Source organism: Papaver somniferum, chromosome 6 (genome assembly GCF_003573695.1).
Source record: "Papaver somniferum cultivar HN1 chromosome 6, ASM357369v1, whole genome shotgun sequence".
Classification (NCBI taxonomy): domain Eukaryota; kingdom Viridiplantae; phylum Streptophyta; class Magnoliopsida; order Ranunculales; family Papaveraceae; genus Papaver; species Papaver somniferum.
Window position 1 is genome coordinate 106,390,625 of NC_039363.1, and position 20,406 is coordinate 106,411,030.

The window sequence follows — 20,406 nt, forward strand, 5'->3', positions numbered from 1 at the left end:
ATTAAGCACATATGTCACCAATTTCCTTGTTAAAATATTAGAACTCCCATTTACCTGGATGCTTTATTTCCATGGTACAAGACATTTTTGTTAACCAAAATTTATCCGTCAGTACAACTTTGTCTTCTTTTACTGTTTTATAATTTGCATTGAATTAGATGTCTGTAATTCACATCTTAGACCAGCATCACTGGTTAATACTTCACCGTAGTTTTTTTCAGCTGAATTGTTTCTCAATGGCTTTTGATGGTACCGATCTTATGAGGTCGACTATGTTTAAGTTACTGTCATGCCCTTTTAAAAAGAAGAGTCACTATTCTTGTTTTACACTAGCGTATGTACAGATTTTTAGACAATTTTTCCATCTGTTTTCAACTGATGATTGGCCAAACTTGGTTTCAAGTAGTAGCATGCTACTTTGTGTGAATTGATTCATTTTTGTTTTTTTTTTTTAACTAGCCAATGGTTCCTTGTTGTTAGCGTTGTAGTTTGTACACGAAAGCTTTGATGGAAAAGGAACAAGGTTTAATGTCAACTTAAGCACAACCACCACCTTTCTCATGTGATTGAGTGACTATACTTGAAGACGAACAACAATAATGTTACAATGAATTGGCATTGCACGTTACCAGATAAATGAATCAAGTTGTTCAGGAAAACGCCACCATAATGAGGAGAGTGACATCGCTGACACATAGCTTGGAAGAAGCGAATTAGGATCTGAAATTTGAAATGCCATGAGTAAGCTGAGATAGTTGGAGATAGTTTTCTTCCCCTTCTATTTTTTTAACTCTTAATTTTTGTTTTGAATTCCGAGGACGGAATTATGTTTTCAGTGGTTGATGGTGTAACGACACAAAAAAAAATTCTACTTAGCCTTAAACCCGAGCCCGACCCCGACCCATTTGGATGCGAAACTAGAATTTGTGTAGTGTGTATAGCCATCTGGTGAGTTCCCAAGATCCAATACTAATCAAGTAGTTAGCCCTTAGTAGTATTAGAGAGCATGATTAATAGACACAATGGAGAAGTCTAGAAATTTTCTAGCATGAATGCCACGTGACAAACATGGGTTAGTTAGGGCCATTATTAAACCAACTCTAATTTCTTAATAGAGAAATCCCATTTTGTTTTCCCTGTTCTTCCATTTTATTTCTTTCCTCTCACCAAATTTCATCCACTGATTTACACGACAATCTCAAGCAAGAGGATCCTTTGGCTTTTAAGCAACCCGCTCCATTTTCAGCTGACAGTCGTCTTGCAAAGGTAGGGGTTTTTTCTATCCTTTTCATTTTGAACCATGGATTCCAGTTGTGCTAATTGCTGGTGCATGTTTGATTTTATCTCATTTCGTGATTGCTTCGAATCAAAGAATGGGTAATTGAAATTTCATCTGGTTTTGTGTTTGACTAAATTTTTGTTGAAATCCTTAACATGAAAACTCCATAAAATTTTACTCGTCTTGTCGTAGTTGCCGAGAGTGAATTTGAATTTCGACTTCCGTATTTATATTGATCTTTTAGGTGACTTGGTGTTAAATTTTGATCACTTACAGTATCGGTTAATGCTTTGGTATAATAAATCATCTCATTCTTTCCATTTTACGTTTATTCTTTGAATGTCATGAACATGCAAGAAATTTGTGTAAAAGCTTACATTTTCGTTATGTTTATTCTTTTTGTACTGAACTACATGACTCCAAGTTTTATAAATGATTTATGAAAAATTTAAGAAAATAATTATGCAGTTGTTAAGTTTGATTTTCAATTAAGTTTTGTAAACAATCATTAAACTAGCCTTTTTACTGTTTGCGAAAATGACCCAATGAACTTTGATATTCTAGACTCCACCGGTGGCTGAGAATTTGAAACTCATTTATTGAATATGCTTCATATTCTCTTTTAGCCTCCTTCCCACCCAGCAACTTCAAGATTTCAACCCATTCATTTGTCTTGTATCACTAGATTTAGCTTTCAACATCCATGTTGATCAACTCAACTTAAAAGAAATGTATGACCTTATAAAGTAGCACTATTGGTTTACCGTTTGGTTCTTTCTGTTATGCTCCTTACTTAATTTTGATTTCTTGCTTTAAGCCTTAAATTAAATTTTTGGTTAGTGAAAATGTTTTGTAATTAAAAAGTCACTTCCAGTCTTAGCCTTCTTCTTGTTACCCATTTTGGACACTACTGGCACTAAATCTTATTTTTATGATTTTGTTATATTAGAAATGAAGTGAACTTTAATGGATTGGCATTTGGTTTTAAATTTGCTGATCAACAAGCTTTACTCTTGTACTGGAATTTCTTTTTAATTTACCAACTTGAGTATTTTTCGCTTACCATTTTACTGGTAACTCTCCCTCTCTCGGCAATTAAGACTTGCTCTAAAACTTCACAGATCTGTGTCTTATTCCCAACCTAAAATATGTTGTTGTATTTATGAAGTCCTTTTACTCCTTGCATTGAGAACTGTTAGGTAATTTGGATTACCATCATTTCTGCTAATTTATATTCTTCTTAATGTATATGAATTTTATCGTACTTTCTGGTAAGTGATTTACACTCTCATGTTGAGTTCTTTTGATTCGGTAAGAACTTATTTACTGATTTCGTGAATGCTTTAAATGCTTGTATTTAAGTAACTTTTTAGTTATGGATTTATGAGGTTCTTCGGAATGTGGTTTGTGACATTTCATTTGCGGCAATTGGATTTGGAAACTAGTGGACTCTCTACTTTAGGAACGTCGGGCCTAAGTGGCACCCCACCACCTCGGTGGCTACCCGGAAGATCGTTGCGGCAATGATGGATGGTAACCAGAACTACCCTGACGGTGGCACTGGCCATGAGAATAGTAGAGTATCTTTATTTGCGGCTCAGAATATTTATATGATCTACATTTACTTAAGATTTATATATTTACATTTTTTCTTTGATTTAGCTGCTGCTCATTGTCGAGGCCTTTATATTTTTGTGCTGCTATTATGTTTTCATCGTTATACCCTCTACTGGGCATTTGTTCACCCTGTTTTGTTTTATTTTTCCCCCACAGAGTTTGGAGCTAGCTTGATGCGGTGAGCTGAATAGGGCTTACGGCGAGGAGCTATGGACACAATGTGGTACATATTGTTGTCCTTGTATACATATATATCATGGGCTGATTTGGGTAATTTTCATTTCATGGTTTGCTACGTGTATATAGGCTATGGTATCCTTTTTGGATGTATATGGGACAATATTCTTTTTCAGACGTTCTTATACATTATAATCCTTAAAAATTCTACTGCTAAGTTATGACTTCATTTTCATTTCTTCTTGGTTGTTTTTCTCGTTTTTGCTGTCTATTTAATGGGTGAATCATTGAAGTGTACTAAATAACTCTCATGTAACGAGATGTCTTTAATTAAAGTCTGCAGTAGTAGAAATTGATGTTAAAGTAATATTCATAAGAATGAATTTTTGATTTGGGAATTAATAGGTTGTTTTTCTTAAAATTTCAAGGCAAAATCTAAGACCTTGTTCTCTTGTTAAGTCATTAGTATACTGGTGTTGTACCTAGTCTCTATAAACTCTCTGTTTAAGAAAATATGGATTTAATTTTTTTTCCTCTATTTTACTCTTCACCCATTATCAAACTTTGTATGATATGTATTGTTTTTTTTCTCATTTTCGAGTGGCGCGACCGGGGTTTGGCCTTGCTGGACGGGTTGAAATCCAACCCGTTAGAAGAAAAAATTTATCGGTCTGTTACGAAATGTTTTCTCAATTTTATGGCTACGGATCTTCAACAACTATGATGCGGAGTTGAATACGTTCAGAATCACTGGAGTACTTGGAAGTGACGAAGATTTCGAGTAATGTTGAAGAACCAAGGAGATCAAGCATCTGGATGACAAACAAGTTTGAGATAGCAATGCTTGCGAGTTCGACCGAGCAGTGCTCTAACAATCTCCCTCTTTGTCACTAAAATTGACAAAGAAGGAGATTGTTAGAGCACTGCTCGGTCGAACTCGCAAGCGTTGCTATCTCAAACTTGTTTGTCAAGTTTAGTGATCAAAACTATAAGTTGATGTGATTTGTAGATGGTGGTAAAAGTGGTTCGATTCTCAGACTTGTGAAGGATATTAATTAGTCTTAAATTCTAATATTAAAATAGAAAACTCACTAAAAATTATAGCCAACATAATTTCTAATGCTAAGATTTCACTATTTTCGAAATTCAAAATGATTTAATCCAATATTTATATTCATGCAATTTTTTTCGTTCAATTTGATTCTAAACTATTGCAACAAGTAGATTCTCAAAATAACAAGTGTAAATCCGAAGCATAGAACATCAAAAACCTAGGTCCAAGCATGCTCTATCAAAAAAAATAACAATTGCTTAACAAGAATTATTCAAACAATTTTCACTCAAGGCAAAACAATCATAAAAATAATTGCGATAAATATATAAATAAGAATATACCACTTTTTGTTGGAAAAATAGCTTCCTCTATCGCCTCAGCAATGGGGTTTAGCTCCTCATATTAACCATGTTCTCAAAATATGTTTTTATAGCTCAAAAGTGTACAAGGAGGTGAAAAAATGATAACACAGCCGATTCGCAACAGTGTGAAGGTGTTGCAGAATCTCTGTTACAAAGAGGAAACAGAAGCTAAAGACCTAATGGAATTACTGTTGATAAAAGATAGATGGGTTCTGCTGTTGAATAACGATAGTGTTCTGCGACAGATACTTGTGCGTCAATGTTCTTCGTGTTCTTCCCCTTCAGCAGCAGCAACAAAATATTGTATTTTTCTGCAACTCGATCTCTAGAGCTCCGTGGTGTTCTAAACTTCTCTGAAAGGCTTCCTCTCCCTTCTATATGACCCAAATAATCTATTTATATCAAAAATACCGATTAAGTCTCTCCCAAATCTTCCAAAATCTCTTCCCCTCTCTTCACGGCAAAGTTGCGGCAATTTCTTGTTTTAGAATTTCTACACGTTTCTGAGCTTTTCTTTTTATTCTAAACTCTTCCTTAGATAGATACAAATCTTTGGGAAGGTTCATAGAACTTTAATCTCTCTAAAATTCCCTAAAACATATCACACACGTGACTTTCCATATATTTCTGTTGTGATAAAAATCCGTCGATTGAGCCCAGTCTAATCGATTGCAATACCCATATCAGATTCTAGACCCATAAGGAGTCTATCCTATGAAAATTACAGGTTTAATCGACCTCAAAAACCTCCAAATCAAGAACCCTAATCTGTTCTTCACTGCCACAAATTTTCCCGCCAATTTTGAGGATTTGAAACCGTGAAGAAGAAGGGCGCCCCCTATCCAGAGTAGGGGTGCCTTTAGAATCTGCCTTAAGGGGTGTCCTGGGGGTTCCCCTTATCCAAACCGGGGGTCCGAATATCAAGTGTCCTCCGGGTGCTTTGCGACAACTTTTCGAGTCAATTTTTTTTCCAAAAATGTTTATTGGCCAAAAATACCTACAAATAAATAAAACACCATAATAAGTACAAAAATGAGCCCTAACAATATATAGAATCGAGACAAATCGGACACAAAAATGTGTCTATCAAATACCCCCAAACCTATTATTTGCTAGTCCTCGAGCAAAAATAAAATAGAAATAAAATCCTAACTCACTGTCGCAGGCATCGTCGATTTCATTTAGTGTATGCAATAAGCCTTTAAACCCCTAGGTGTCTCTAGTGGCGGAGTGTTGTCTCCGGAGGGCTTACCAGAGGTATACCCACAAAACCTTTACTCCAGATCCTAGCTATCTACACAGAACCTTGGAAGGAACTAAAGAATCTCCTTGGTTGGCATACTTATTGACTACAGGAGGAAGTACCCTGATGCGAACGGTGTTTCTCATATCTGTCTGTAGGCCTCCGCAAAAATGAACCTATCCTAATGGACTGAGATACTAGTCTGACTAATATCAACACACTGGCATATACAAGGGAACCAGTGATTGATAATCCTAACTCCATGTCAACACAACTGGCATATACAAGGGTTCCAGTGGTCGAATTTATTGAATTTATTCCAGCTGGTCTGATGGTCTGGTCTCAGTTTCTTTTTTTCTTTTTTTTCTTTTTTTCTGTTTTTCTGTTTTTTTTTTTTTTTTTTTTTTTTTTTTTTTTTTTTTTTTTTTTTTTTTTTTTTTTTGTATCTCAATCACTCTAATTCACCCTAGCATTGGTAACAACTTGAATCGTGAGCCCCACCTAATCACTTAGAGAAACATAGTTTAAAAACAAAACAAAATAAAAACAGAAGTGAAAAGGACTCAACGAGATATGGTGAAACTATCATGTTATTTCTAACACCTGAGCTCTGTGCTTTTATGAATAGACTCTTTAAATGTTGCCATCTTATCAGATTGGTTCCTCAACTCCTACAACCAAAATGCTTTCATCTACTTAGACTGGTTAGTGCCATCCTTAATAGGGATAAATTTCTAGGCTCTGGAGTTTATTTATTGCAACGAAAAGGTAACAAAAAGTTCTACCCCACCCCCAAACTTAAATATAACATTGTCCTCAATGTTTCTAATTAAAGAACAGTACCAAAAATATAAGTAACATGATGAAATAGTAAGGAGAGAAGTCAGAAATATAATACACGAGTGAAGTGTAACCGAAAACCTACAAAAATATTATACAACATACAAAATCGCCTCGATGGTCAACCAAGGTAAATAGGGTCCTCCAGAGGGACCTCCTCAAAATCACCTGTAGGAAAAGGCTATAAAAAGGGCTTCAGTCGCTGACCGTTAACCTTCGAAGAACTACTACCATCTGGTGTCTCAGTCTCAATATCGCCATGAGGAAAAAAAGTACGGACCACAAAAGGACCGGTCCACCGAGAGCGCAACTTCCCTGGGAATAGATGCAAACGAGTGTCATACAGAAGAACTTTTTGACCTGGAGAAAATGACTTTCGTAATATATTCCTATCATGCACAAGTTTCATTTTGTTTTTATACTCCTTATCACTATCGTATGCATCTCTATGAATCTCGTCCAATTCATTGAGCTGGAGATTTCTTTGAGCTCCTGCCTTGTCAAGTGAAAAGTTTAAGTTCTTAATAGCTCAATAGGCTCGATGCTCTAACTTAACAGGCAGGTGACATGCCTTGCCAAACACTAAACGATAAGGTGACATTCCAATGGGTGTCTTAAACGCAGTACGGTAAGCCCATAAGGCATCAGTAAGCCTCGACGACCAGTCTTTCCTATTTGGATTAACTGTTTTCTCTAGAATACGTTTAATTTCCCTATTGGAAACCTCTACCTGACCACTAGTATGAGGGTGATCTGGGGTTGATACTTTATGGGTAATACCGTATTGTTTCATTAAAAGAGCAAACGGTCTATTACAAAAGTGTGAACCTCCATCACTGATTATAGCTCGCGGTGTACCAAAACGTGTAAGTATATTCTCTTTCAAAAACTGGACTACGACCCTGTGGTCATTCGTTTTACGCAGAACCGCCTCAACCCATTTAGACACATAGTCTACAACGACAAGTATGTAAAGATAACCAAACGAAATAGGAAATGGACCCATAAAATCAATGCCCTACACATCAAAGACCTCAATCACTAAAATAGGGTTTAAAGACATCATATTTCTACGGGAAATGGTTCCTAACTTCTGGAAACGCTCACAAGAAACACAATGACTATGAGAATCTTTAAACAACGAAGGCCAGTAAAATCCACACTGCAAAATCTTAGCAGCAGTCTTCTTAGCACTAAAATGACCCCCACATGCATGTTCATGACAAAAGGAGATAATACTAGACTGGTCACTCTCAGATACACATCGTCTAATGATCTGGTCTGGACAATACTTAAACAAATAAGGATCATCCCAAAAGAAATGTTTAACCTCGGCTAAAAACCCAGAACGATCTTGTTTACCCCAATGTTGAGGGGTTCGACCAGTAACAACATAATTCACTATATTTGCATACCAAGGTGATTGGGAAACAGAGAACAATTGTTCATCAGGAAAGCTATCCCTTATAGGAAGGGAATCACTAGGGGAACTAACAACTAGCCTAGACAAGTGGTCTGCTACCACATTCTCTGCACCCGTTTTGTCTCTAATGGTTGGACAAAATTCTTGTAACAAAAGGATCCATCTAACCAATCTAGGTTTGGTATCCTTCTTAGACAAAAGGTATTTCAAAGCAGCATGATCAGTATAGATTACGATCTTAGAACCTAATAAATAGGATCTAAACTTATCCAAGGCAAACACGATGGCTAGCAATTCCTTCTCGGTAGTTGTATAGTTCATTTGGGCATCATTCAGAGTTTTGCTAGCATAGTAAATCACATGGAGTAATTTGTTTTCTCGCTGACCTAGCACAACGCCTATAGCATAATCTGAAGCATCACACATGATCTCAAAGGCTAGGTTCCAGTTGGGTGCCTGGACTATCGAGGCAGTAGTGAGTAAAGTTTTAAGCTTATCAAAAACCTTTAAGCAAGCATCATCAAAGACAAAATTAACATCTTTTGCAAGCAAATTGCAAAGAGGTCTAGAAATCAAGCTAAAATCCTTAATGAATCGACGGTAAAAACCTGCATTCCCTAAGAATGACCTAATATCTTTTACGGTTTTTGGGACCTGTAGAGTCTTAATAAGGTCAATTTTGGCTTTGTATACCTCTATACCCTTTGAAGAAACGATGTGCCCTAAGACAATTCCTGATTCAACCATGAAATGACATTTTTCCCAATTAAGCACTAAATTCTTTTCCTTACACCTAGTCAACACTAATGTCAAATGATGCAAGCACTCATCAAAAGATGAAACAACACACTGAAAAATCATCCATAAAGACCTCTAAAAACCGTTCTACCATATCAAAAAATATGCTCATCATACAACGCTGAAAAGTCGCAGGGGCATTACATAACCCGAAAGGCATGCGTCTATACGCAAAGGTACCAAAGGGACAGGTAAAAGTGGTTTTCTCTTGGTCTTCTGGGGCAATAACGATCTGATTATAACCGGAGTAGCCATCTAAGAAGCAATAGTGACTATGTCCAGCTAATCGCTCTAGCATTTGGTCGATAAAAGGAAGGGGAAAGTGATCCTTCCTTGTGACCTTGTTAAATTTCCTATAGTCAATACACACACGCCATCCCGTGGTCATTCGGGTTGGGATTAATTCATTATCATCATTCTAGACTACAGTGATACCTGATTTCTTAGGGACAACCTGAACAGGACTGACCCACTTATTGTCTGAAATTGGGTAAATAATACCCGCATCTAACAACTTAAGCACCTCTTTTCGAATTACCTCTTTCATGTTAGGGTTCAGTTGACGTTGCATCTCCCTAGAAGGTTTGGAGTCTTCCTCTAAATGAATCTGATGCATACACACAGTAGGACTTATACCCTTAATGTCTGCTATAGTCTACCCTAAAGCTTCCTTATTGTCTTGAAGTACATTTACTAGCCTACTTTCCTGATCACTATCCAAATCGGAAGCTACAATCACAGGTAAAGTCTCAGATGGGCCTAAAAACACATATTTTAGAGTATCGGGTAGTGGTTTAAGGTCCAACTTTGGGGGCTCTTCTAAAGAAGGAATTAGGGAAGTCTCAAAAACTGGTAACGGTTCGAACCTATCTTTCCATCTATCAGTATCTAACACAGGGGTAGAATCTAATAGAGCATTTACCTGTTCAATAGTGCTATCGTCGTCAAAATCTAAACCAAAATGGGATAGACAACTTTCTAATGGGTCTTCAGACAAAATGTTTGGTAATGACTCCTGAACTAAGGCTTCTATCATGTTTACCTCTTCAACACATGTGTTATCTAGCTCATGAGGTTGCTTACTGACATTAAAAATGTTCATCTCCATAGTCATAATAACAAAAGATAAACTCATCACACCATTTCGACAGTTAATGATCGCATTAGACGTAGCTAAAAATGGGCGACCTAAAATCACAGGTATCTGGTTCTCTGGGTCAGGGACAGGTTGGGTATGTAGGACCACGAAATCCACTGGATAAATAAACTTTTCTACCTTAATAAGAACATCCTCGATAACACCTCGAGGGATTTTAACAGACCTATCAGCTAACTGCAGTGTCATCTGAGTAGGTTTCATTTCACCAAGTCCTAGCTGTAAGTATACATGGAATGGTAGTAAGTTCACACTGGCTCATAAGTCAAGTAAAGATTTTTCTACCCGGAAGTTGCCTATTATTCAAGCGATAGCGATGGTAGGAGAACCTGGGTCTTTGTACTTTGGAGTTGTGGTGTTCTGAATGATTGAACTTATGTGACTAGCTAAAAAGGCTTTCTTATGGACGTTAAGTTTTCGCTTTCGCGTACACATATCCTTAAGGAACTTGGCATAAGCAGGAATTTTCCTAATTACATCTAATAAAGAAAGGTTTATGGTAACTTTCTTAAAAGCCTCCACTATGTCATTAAAGTTCGATTCCTTCTTTGTTGGTACTAATAGTTGAGGAAATGTGGCTCTAGGCATAAAATCAGACCTTTCAGGAACCGAATTCACATCATCAGAAACTTTATCAGTCTCCTCAGCTACTGGTCCTGAGAGGTGATATTCTGAGGGGTGAACTACAGTATGTTCACTAACGGGCATGGTTACCTTATTGTCTACAACTCTACCACTCCTAAGGGTTCTAACAACATTCAATTGATTCGATGGTTTTGCACCTAATTCATGAACTCCTCTAGGGTTGGGTTGTGTTTGACTAGGAAACTTACCTTTTTCTCTCGAAGAATCACTTATCAGACCATCCTGGGTTTTTAACTCGGAAATAGCCTGACTATTTTCTTGTCTTATCCTGTTACTAGCTTGTAGACTCTGTTCTACGGATAACTGAAATTTTGCAGTTTGCTGAGTTAACAAGGCGAGAGATTCCTCTAAACTTAGGATTTTCTTATCTGACTGATTCTGAAACTGAGCTAGTCCTGAAGGATTCTTAGTATAGCCAAAACCTGGGGGAGCATTATAATTACTAAATTGACCTTGACTTTGGCCCTTAGACCACGAAAGGTTCGGATGGTTTCTCCAACCAGGATTATAGGTTTCTGAATATGGGTCAATATTTTGACGGTTATCAAATCTAGTGTTATTATAAAGAGCATTGGCTTGCTCTTCAATATTCTGGCCTTCCCAAAAAGGCTCCACTCTACCACTAGTCTGGCCCACTTCTAAAGCTTCTAACCTTTTTGCTATAGCAGCAATTTTGGCATCTGATTCATAGCCTCCTTCTACTCTATTAACGTTTCCTCTACTTAAAAGAATTGTTTTCTGGGGTGCCCTACTATTTTCCCGTTGCTGGGTTTTTTTGGCGATTATATTAAAAAATTCCATCGCCGCATCAACAGTTTGGTTTTCAAATCCACCAGTGCATAGAGACTCAACCATGGTCGTTGTGGAATAATCATTAAACCTTTCCAAATACCTATATAAAGATTCTCCCTCTTGTTGTGAAAATGTGCATATTTGCGTCCTAATAGACGATGTTTTGTGCCTAGGGAAAAACTTATTGAACAAGGCAGATGTAAGTTGTTCATATGTCTCAATTGACTCGGAGTCCAAACTATATAGCCACGACTTGGCCTTATCTTTCAGGGAAAATGGGAATAATCTAAGTTTCAAAGCATCATCATCTAAGCCTCTAATTCTTAGAGTACTACAAATTTCCTCAAAATCCCTAACATGGTAATAAGGGTTTTCATTTTCTTTCCCCAAAAAGATTGGGATCATCTGTAAGGTCCCAGGTTTCAGTTCATAGGGTGCCTCCGTTTCAGCTAACTTAATACACGAAGGATGAGTAGTCCTAGTTGGATTCAACAAAGCTTTCAAAGTTGCCATTTCTGGCGCTATCAGAGCAACATGGATTCTCTCCTCAGTCAAAGGACGTTCAAAAACAGACTCTCAAAAGTCGGACTTTCTAGATTAAGGTAATCGAGACGCTTCGAACTACTAGTTTTCTCTTTAACAAATCTACCTAGTGCGTCTCTTTTACGTTCATGCATACAATAGTATTTTCTAAATTGGAAGGGTAAGAAAACACATATGAAGGCCGACTCAACCAAATCAAACCTATTGATTTCTAGCAAACAAAAAACATGATGGCTCCACTTAGATTGTTTCTAGACCAACTTCTAATCCTTCGAACGAGAATTCGTTACAATTTAAGGAAACCCCTCTAAAATCAATCTGAGTTAACGTAAGTTGAATAGAGGCGAGGGAAGCTCGGTGGAGCTTTGATACCCAAGGCCTCACCGGTATTACAAGGCGGCGCAGTCACGCATTCAACTTACAGAAACCGTCAAGAACTTCGAAGTATGCTTAAAAGAGTAACCAATATTTTTCGAATGACTTTCCTGTTAAGCTCGTTACCCTATCGGTCTCGTCCTATTCAAAATTTTAGGCTTAGGTTCGCGTAGGTTACGTGTTCCTAAAGCGGGAAAGAAGAGAACGGTGATGAAATTCGAACCCTTATCTTGTATGGCCAGGCCTTGCCCTTTACTAGAAAAATAAATGTCCGTATTCAGTCCTCAACATATATGCATACGAAGGAGTCCAGTAACTCGCTGACAGGGGATTCACGAGTGTTTAGAATCTTACCTCCCGTTCCAGACGGGGGATGAATCGGTTGTAGTCGACTCGGGCCACTGACTCCGATGTCTAGTGTACGAACCCAAGGTGCAGAGACAATATCGTAATTGTCCTCCTTCTCTGCAAACAGTTTATATTTAAAGTACCCTTCCGTAGGGTAATAAAAAAAATAATGTCCCAAAGTCCAAAAGTCCAAAAAGAAAAGAAAAATTACAAAAATAATAAAACCTAATACAGTTTTTTTTTTCTAAAAGAAAATAAACAAACCCTAAACTAAAATTGTCTAAAATAAAATTGTCTTCTTTTCTGTTCTTTTTGCTTTAATCTTTAGCTCCAAGTCTTTATGAAATCACCAAACTCTTTGGATCAATTTTCTTTATGATCCAGAACCTGTAGAAACAAGATAAATACCCAAAAACATAAAAAAGAACAAAAATAATAAAAAACAAAAATAAAATAAATTTAAAACCCTAAAAACAAGTCCGCGTCGGCGGCGCCAAAAATTGATGTGATTTGTAGATAGTGATAAAAGTGGTTCGATTCTCAGACTTGTGAAGGATATTAATTAGACTTCAATTCTAATATTAAAATAGAAAACTCACTAAAAATTATAGCAAACTCAATCAAGGTTGATATCAATATTAAAAGAACATTGAGGCTAAGATTTCACTATTTTCCAAATTCAAAGTGATTTAATCCAATATTTATATTCATGCAATTTTTTTCGTTCAATTTGATTCTAAACTATTGCAACAAGTAGATTCTCAAAATAACAAGTGTAAATCCGAAGCATAGAACATCAAAAACCTAGGTCCAAGCATGCTCTATCAAAATAAATAACAATTGCTTAACAAGAATCATTCAAACAATTTTCACTCAAGGCAAAACAATCATAAAAATAATTGTGATAAATAAATAAATAAGAATATACCACTTTTTGTTGGAAAAATAGCTTCCTCTATCGCCTCAGCAATGGGTTTTAGCTCCTCATATTAACCATGTTCTCAAAATATGTTTTTATAGCTCAAAAGTGTACAAGGAGGTAAAAAAATGATAACACAACCGATTCGCAACAGTGTGAAGGTGTTGCAGAATCTCTGTTACAAAGAGGAAACAGTAGCTAAAGACCTAATGCAATTACTGTTGATAAACGATAGATGGGTTCTGCTGTTTAATAACGATAGTTTTCTGTGACAGATACTTGTGCGTCAATGTTCTTCGTGTTCTTCCCCTTCAGCAGCAGCAACAAAATATTGTATTTTTCTGCAACTCGATCTCTAGAGCTCTGTGGTGTTCTAAAATTCTCTGAAAGGCTTCCTATCCCTTCTATATGACCAAAACAATCTATTTATATCAAAAATACCGATTAAGTCTCTCCCAAATCTTCCAAAATCTCTTCCCCTCTCTTCACGGCAAAGTTGCGGCAATTTCTTGTTTTAGAATTTCTACACGTTTCTGAGCTTTCCTTTTTATTCTAAACTCTTCCTTAGATAGATACAAATCTTTGGGAAGGTTCATAGCACTTTAATCTCTCTAAAATTCCCTAAAACAGGTCACACACGTGACTTTCCATATATTTCTGTTGTGATAAAAATCCATCGATTGAGCCCAGTCTAATCGATTTCAACACCCATATCAGATTCCTAGACCCATAAGGAGTCTATCCTATGAAAATCAGAGGTTTAATCAACCTCAAACTCCTCCAAATAAAGAACCCTAATCTGTTCTTCACTGCCACAAATTTTCCCGCCAATTTTGAGGATTTGAAACCGTGAAGAAGAAGGGCACCCCCTATCCAGAGTAGGGGTTCCTTTAGCAGCTGCCTTAAAGGGTGTCCTGGGGGTTCCCCTTATCCAAACCGGGGGTCCGAATAGCAAGTGTCCTCCGGGTGCTTTCCGACAACTTTTCGAGCCAATTTTTCCAAAAATGTTTATTGGCCAAAAATACCTTCAAATAAATAAAACACCATAATAAGTACAAAAATGAGCCCTAACAATATATAGAATCGAGACAAATCGGACACAAAAATGTGTTTATCATAAGTCTTGATTTCTAATCTACTTATAGTTATGTCTCGGACTAGGATAAATTGTTTAGTTGAGTTTTAGACTTCACGTCGTTCATCAATTGAAGACGAAGAACTACTAAGGAGAGCTTGTGAAACTTCATCAACAAAAGGTATGTGGAGACTGAAACTCACTCGGAAAGTCTATTTCTACTCTATCTCCTATTTGAGACAACAGTCGTATAATTATATAGTATTCGATTTATACACATTTGATATTTCGAGCTGAGTTTAACTCGCTTACATATTTCTCGAAATATGTGTTTGTAAGCTTTCTCTTTAACCAAGTTCATCTTATATTCTTGACGAAAGTCAAAAGATGATCATGTGAAAATCGCCTGGTAACATATTACATGATTTGTGTGATACAGTCATTTGACGTAGACTCAAAATGTTTCGTATTGATCATTCGATTACTTGAAAATTGATTTGAAGCTAATAGTTTGTGTGAGACAGCTATTGTCGTCTTCTAAGAATGTTTCAATGATTGAAATTGAGTTTAGAACACTTAACCTTAGTTGGATTATAGACATAGTATGCGTACTTGCATATATATATATATATATATGTAGACCGATGTAGTATGCATACCCGTTTGCATACTGGCAAGGTCAGATGAATTCCGGGAGCTAGAGTATGCGTACCCGTACGCGTATCAATTATATATTCCTCGTGATCAGTTAATATTTCAAGCCATGCCTCTCCTTTCAGTCGAGTCTTTAAAGAGCCTCTCATAAAAGAGTGGCGAACTCAGTTGAAATCCGGGAACATTGGTATGCGTACCCGTACGCGAACTGATTTCAACTGGTGTTTCGATGTGTGACAGTTTGCGTACCCGTTGAACACATTCCAAGTCCGTCTAATTAGGTATGCGTACCCGTTTGCATACTTGAGTGAGTTATGTTCTAAAATCGACTATTTCATGAACCAATACATTAATGTAATAAGGAATCCAATCTTTTTCAAACCGTGGCTATAATGTTCATGAATCGATTGAGTGAATCAAACCGATTTTGCTTCAATTGTGTCTTGTATACTTCTATGAGAATATAAACAATTGAACAAATCTAGAATAGTTTCATTTGAGTCATTTGAACTAGTTGTGGTTAAGATGAATAAGGTTGATATGAAAGTTTTCATATGGTTAACTTCGGTTAACTATTGTTGAGCCAACAAGGAGTACACGTTTAGGTACGGTTACTCATATCTAAATGAAGGTACATTTCATTTGTGTGTAACAAGCTAAGTTCGATCTAACGGTTGAAAGATATTATCTTGAAACTAATCAGGTTTACATCTAATGGTGATTACTGAATGCTTTGTTATCAAGGTAACTTAGGTTGCAAACCCTGATTTGAAAAATATATAAAGGAGAACTCTAGCTACCGGGAAACCTAATCCCCACACCTCCTGTGTGATACTAGTTGCATAAGCTAGAGTCGATTCTCCTTTAACCTTAGGTTTTTCACGAAACCCCGTAGGTTAAAGACTCGAAGCTTCATTGGGATTGTGAAGCCATACTCAGCTATTTTCTCTATAGTTGTGTGATCTGATCTTGCTGTTTATATCGTGTTTGAGTACGATCTTCTTTAAGATTATCTCGAGATTTATATCTCTGATAGGCAAGATGAAAAGTAATCACAAACATCTTCGTCTCGTCGTTTGTGATTCCACAATATATTGTTTCTCTACCATACGATTAAGATTATTGTGAGGTGATTGATAATACTAGGATGTTATTCGGGAATATAAGTCCGGGTTATCAATTGGTTCATGTTCACCTTGATTTATCAAAAAACGGAACAAAACTCGTAGGTATTTCTGTGGGAAACTGATTTATTTATTCATATAGATTTTTCTGTGTGAGACAGATTTGTTTATCAAGTCTTCGACTTTGGGTCGTAACAACTCTTAATTGTGGGTGAGATCAGCTAAGAGAATCAAGTGCGTAGTATCCTTCTGGGATCAGATACGTAAGGAGCGCAACTGTACCTTGAATCAGTGTGAGATTGATTAGGGTTCAACTACAGTCGAGTCCGAAGTTCATTAGTAGTAGGCTAGTGTCTGTAGCGGCTTAATACAGTGTGATGTTCCAATCTGGACTAGGTCCCGGGGTTTTTCTGTATTTGAGGTTTTCCTCGTTAACAAAATTCTGGTGTCTGTGTTATTTCTTTTCCGCATTATATTTTGTTATACAATTGAAATATCACAGGTTGTGTGTTGAATCGATCAATTGGTAAATCCAACCTTTGGTTGTTGATTGAAATTGATTGATTCTTGAACATTGGTCTTTGGTACCGTTCAAGTTACTTCTCTTATATTCAATCGATCAATTGGTAAAACCTATAATATCGGTCGGTACAATCGATATTGACTACCTTGCTCTTAGTCCACCCTAAAGTTCATGTCTGTTTTAGTACTTTTTTCGCTCCTTTTGGATGATTCTACCTAAATAAGACAAACAAAGGAAAACAAGAGTAATACAAGGTAGTATGAAGAAACATAGCAAATACAAGCATGGAATTGATAACAAAAGTATAGTAAATTATGCACTTATCAAGTTCCTCCACACTTAGCTTTTGCAAGGCCTCGAGCAAACCACCCAACCTAAACTAAATTCTAATTCACTTTCGTTGGAATCACAGTTATACTTAGCACGTGCAACAAGCCTTTAAACCCCTAGGTGACCCTAGTGGACGAGTCATAGTCTCGTAAGGGTTTACAAGAGGTATGCCCACAGAACCTACTCAAATTTCTAGCTAAGAAAGCACGATTAAGGATAGACACGGAGCAAGCTAAATAAATATCGTACATATCTAAATCAATATCCCACATGAATTATAATCATCACGACACACAAATACTTGCATGTGAAATTCGTATAAGTAAGCAAATTATACTCAGATATTCATTGATATATACTTGATGCAATGTTTTTCAACATTATGCACAATACGCGTGTATAAAACACATATAAAATGTGTAAGATACAAGTTCACATGGATAGATAAGAGAATATATAGAGATGGAAAAGTGAAGTGTGCAGATGTTGACTAAGGTGAACGATGTTACCAAAATATTTGTATTAATTGTCAAAGGATTATTTGTATATAACACAATAGTTGAGACCAACACCCATTCATCAACAACATGATCAGATCTTTTGGATCCAAGTTAGTTCCCATGGATCTTGCATTCCAAGATTGTTTATGCGACAAAGATAGGGAGAACACATACACATATTGCCAGCCACGTGTCGATGCTCATGTCAAATTTCTTGGATTTGCTATATAATAATGATGTGGTTTCACTTAATTTATCGACAACATGATCGGCTCTTGTGAATCTAAGCGCATGCTTCTCATCAGCAGATTACATGATAGGGATCTAAGCCCATGGATCATGCTTTCCACGCTTGTTTAGGCGACAGAGACAGGGAGAACACACAGGTATTACTATCAAAATGTCGAATACCACATCAAATCTTTTGGATTTGCTATAAATAATAGTAATGTGGTAATAGTCAAGCCTGATTTTTATGTGTTGGTTCCCTTTTTGAGTGTATAAATAATAATAACGTGGTAATAGCTTTGAAGGTTGATCTTTAAAAATCTTTTGATATAGTGGAATTGGCTATAATTAAACGAACGCTCATTGCTTTTAGATCTCATAAGGCTTGAGGCACGAGTCCATCTCATTATGCAATGTGTTACGTACCAACATATCTGTTGCCATCCTCCTTAATGGTTTACCAGGACAGTCTTTTTCCGCCTCCCGTGGAACCCAATAGGGGATTCACTATCTCCTTATCTCTTTCTATGATGATTTCACTATTTTCGAAATTCAAAATGATTTAATCCAATATTTATATTCATGCAATTTTTTTCCACTTTTGGAGCATCATAGGATAAATAGTTAATCTTCAAAAATCAAACATTTATTACAATCCTCATAGTCACCACAAATGTTGCAAATGGGTCTCTCGTATCCTAAAAGTTCCTCAAATATCACAAATATAAATCGCTATTTGGGTACTATGCTCTTATTTGGTTTTGTTATGCTCAAGGATGGAAATCCAAATTCCTGCTTCGGGCAGGTGGAATGGTTTTAACCCAGTTAGTGATGCAATCATGTCCTACTTGTCATGCTATGCTCGCATTACCAAAGTTTGTTCTTGAAACATCGGAATCCAACGACATTTTTGGTGGAATAAAAACCAATCACCAGTGACATTTTTGCTGGAATAAAGACCAATCAAACGGGAAAGAGATTTACATTAAATCATGGTCCATTGTAACCAAAATCCCAAGGTGGTGTAGAGTTCGAAATTCTCACAATTTCAATCTAGCCTTCCTAATGAAATTAGCTAGTCATATTTTTTTTAGAACCACATCGGCTTTGGGCTCAACTTTTTAAAGCTAAATATTTTCCAAATTCTCACCCTTTCGGCGCTTCTAAGAAGGGTATATTAATTAAATACCCTTAGTTTTGACACCCAATAAATATACCCTTATACAATAATAAAAATATCCCTATCATTTAAAAACCTTATCCATTAAAATATAGATTACATTAATACCCTCACATATTTTCATTTACAAACCTTATCCTTATCCATTAACAAAAAAAATTCTTATTTCACAGCACTACCACCACCGCTATTCCACCACCACCACCGCCGCCACCACTAATATTTCACCACCGCCACTGATATTTCACCACCACCACCATTATCATTGCTGTCACCGCTGCTGTTGCCGTTGTTGTCGCCGCCGCTGTTTCCGCCGCCGCCGTCAAGATTTGAAGTCAACAAAAATTAAAGTTCAAAAATAAGTTTACTAATACATATTTCAGTTCTTTTATTGTGTCAACAATCAAAGTTGATCCCAGTTAATGGGTCAACAACAAAAGTTGATCTCTTTAAGTGGGATCAACAACAAAAGTTGATCCCTTTAAATGGGATCAACATATTTATATAAGTATGTTTCTTGTAAAAACCAATAAACCTGGAACCTGCAAACTGACATATCCTTAAGAAACATAAGAATAACATTCATAAAAACAAATCAGAATGTATGACATAATTATACTAATCCAAGGAAATGCTGTCAACAACAGTAGTTGATCCCATAAAAACGGTGTCAACAACAGGAGTTGATCCCATAAGTGGTGTCAACAACAGTAGTTGATCCCTTAAAAATGGTAACAACAGTAGGGTTGATCCCATAAATTATCAATATCATGCATTGTTGGTGATTTCAGTACCTGATACATACATAATCCCCAATGTAGTAGTTCCCAAATCTGCTCCTGAAGCCAAAATAGTTGCAAAATAAGTCAATCTCCATTGTGATTCCACCATCCCCACAAAAGCCACCACCAGCACCTTCAAAGCCACCACTACCATCATCTTCACTATAACATCATCCATCACCACATCAAACAATAGGAGTCAGTAGTTGATCCCATAAATGGGATCAACAACGGTAGTTTATCCGCTGAAAAAGGCATCAACAATATGAGTTGATACACAACCAATGATATAATCACCACCACCGCCATCTCCCAACCACAAGAATCACACCCAATCTCCACCACTACAATAACAAACAGCCAGAACTATGATAGTGTTGATTTCATCGTTCTAACCTATTTACATCTACATACTACCACCACCAGCAAAAACTTAAAC

The 20,406-nt window shown here is 36.6% G+C and overlaps 1 long non-coding RNA gene across 2 annotated transcripts; it reads left to right on the forward strand.

Moving 5' to 3' along the window:
* Positions 1 to 1,275: 1,275 nt before the first annotated feature.
* LOC113288750 lies at positions 1,276 to 3,440 on the forward strand. 2 transcript variants are annotated; one of them, XR_003330695.1, is made up of 2 exons: positions 1,276 to 2,854; positions 3,053 to 3,440. It is a non-coding gene; the product is annotated as an uncharacterized LOC113288750 (long non-coding RNA). The 2 variants fall into 2 exon arrangements; XR_003330696.1 differs by having other exon boundaries at positions 1,276 to 2,812.
* The last annotated feature ends 16,966 nt before the right edge of the window (positions 3,441 to 20,406 follow it).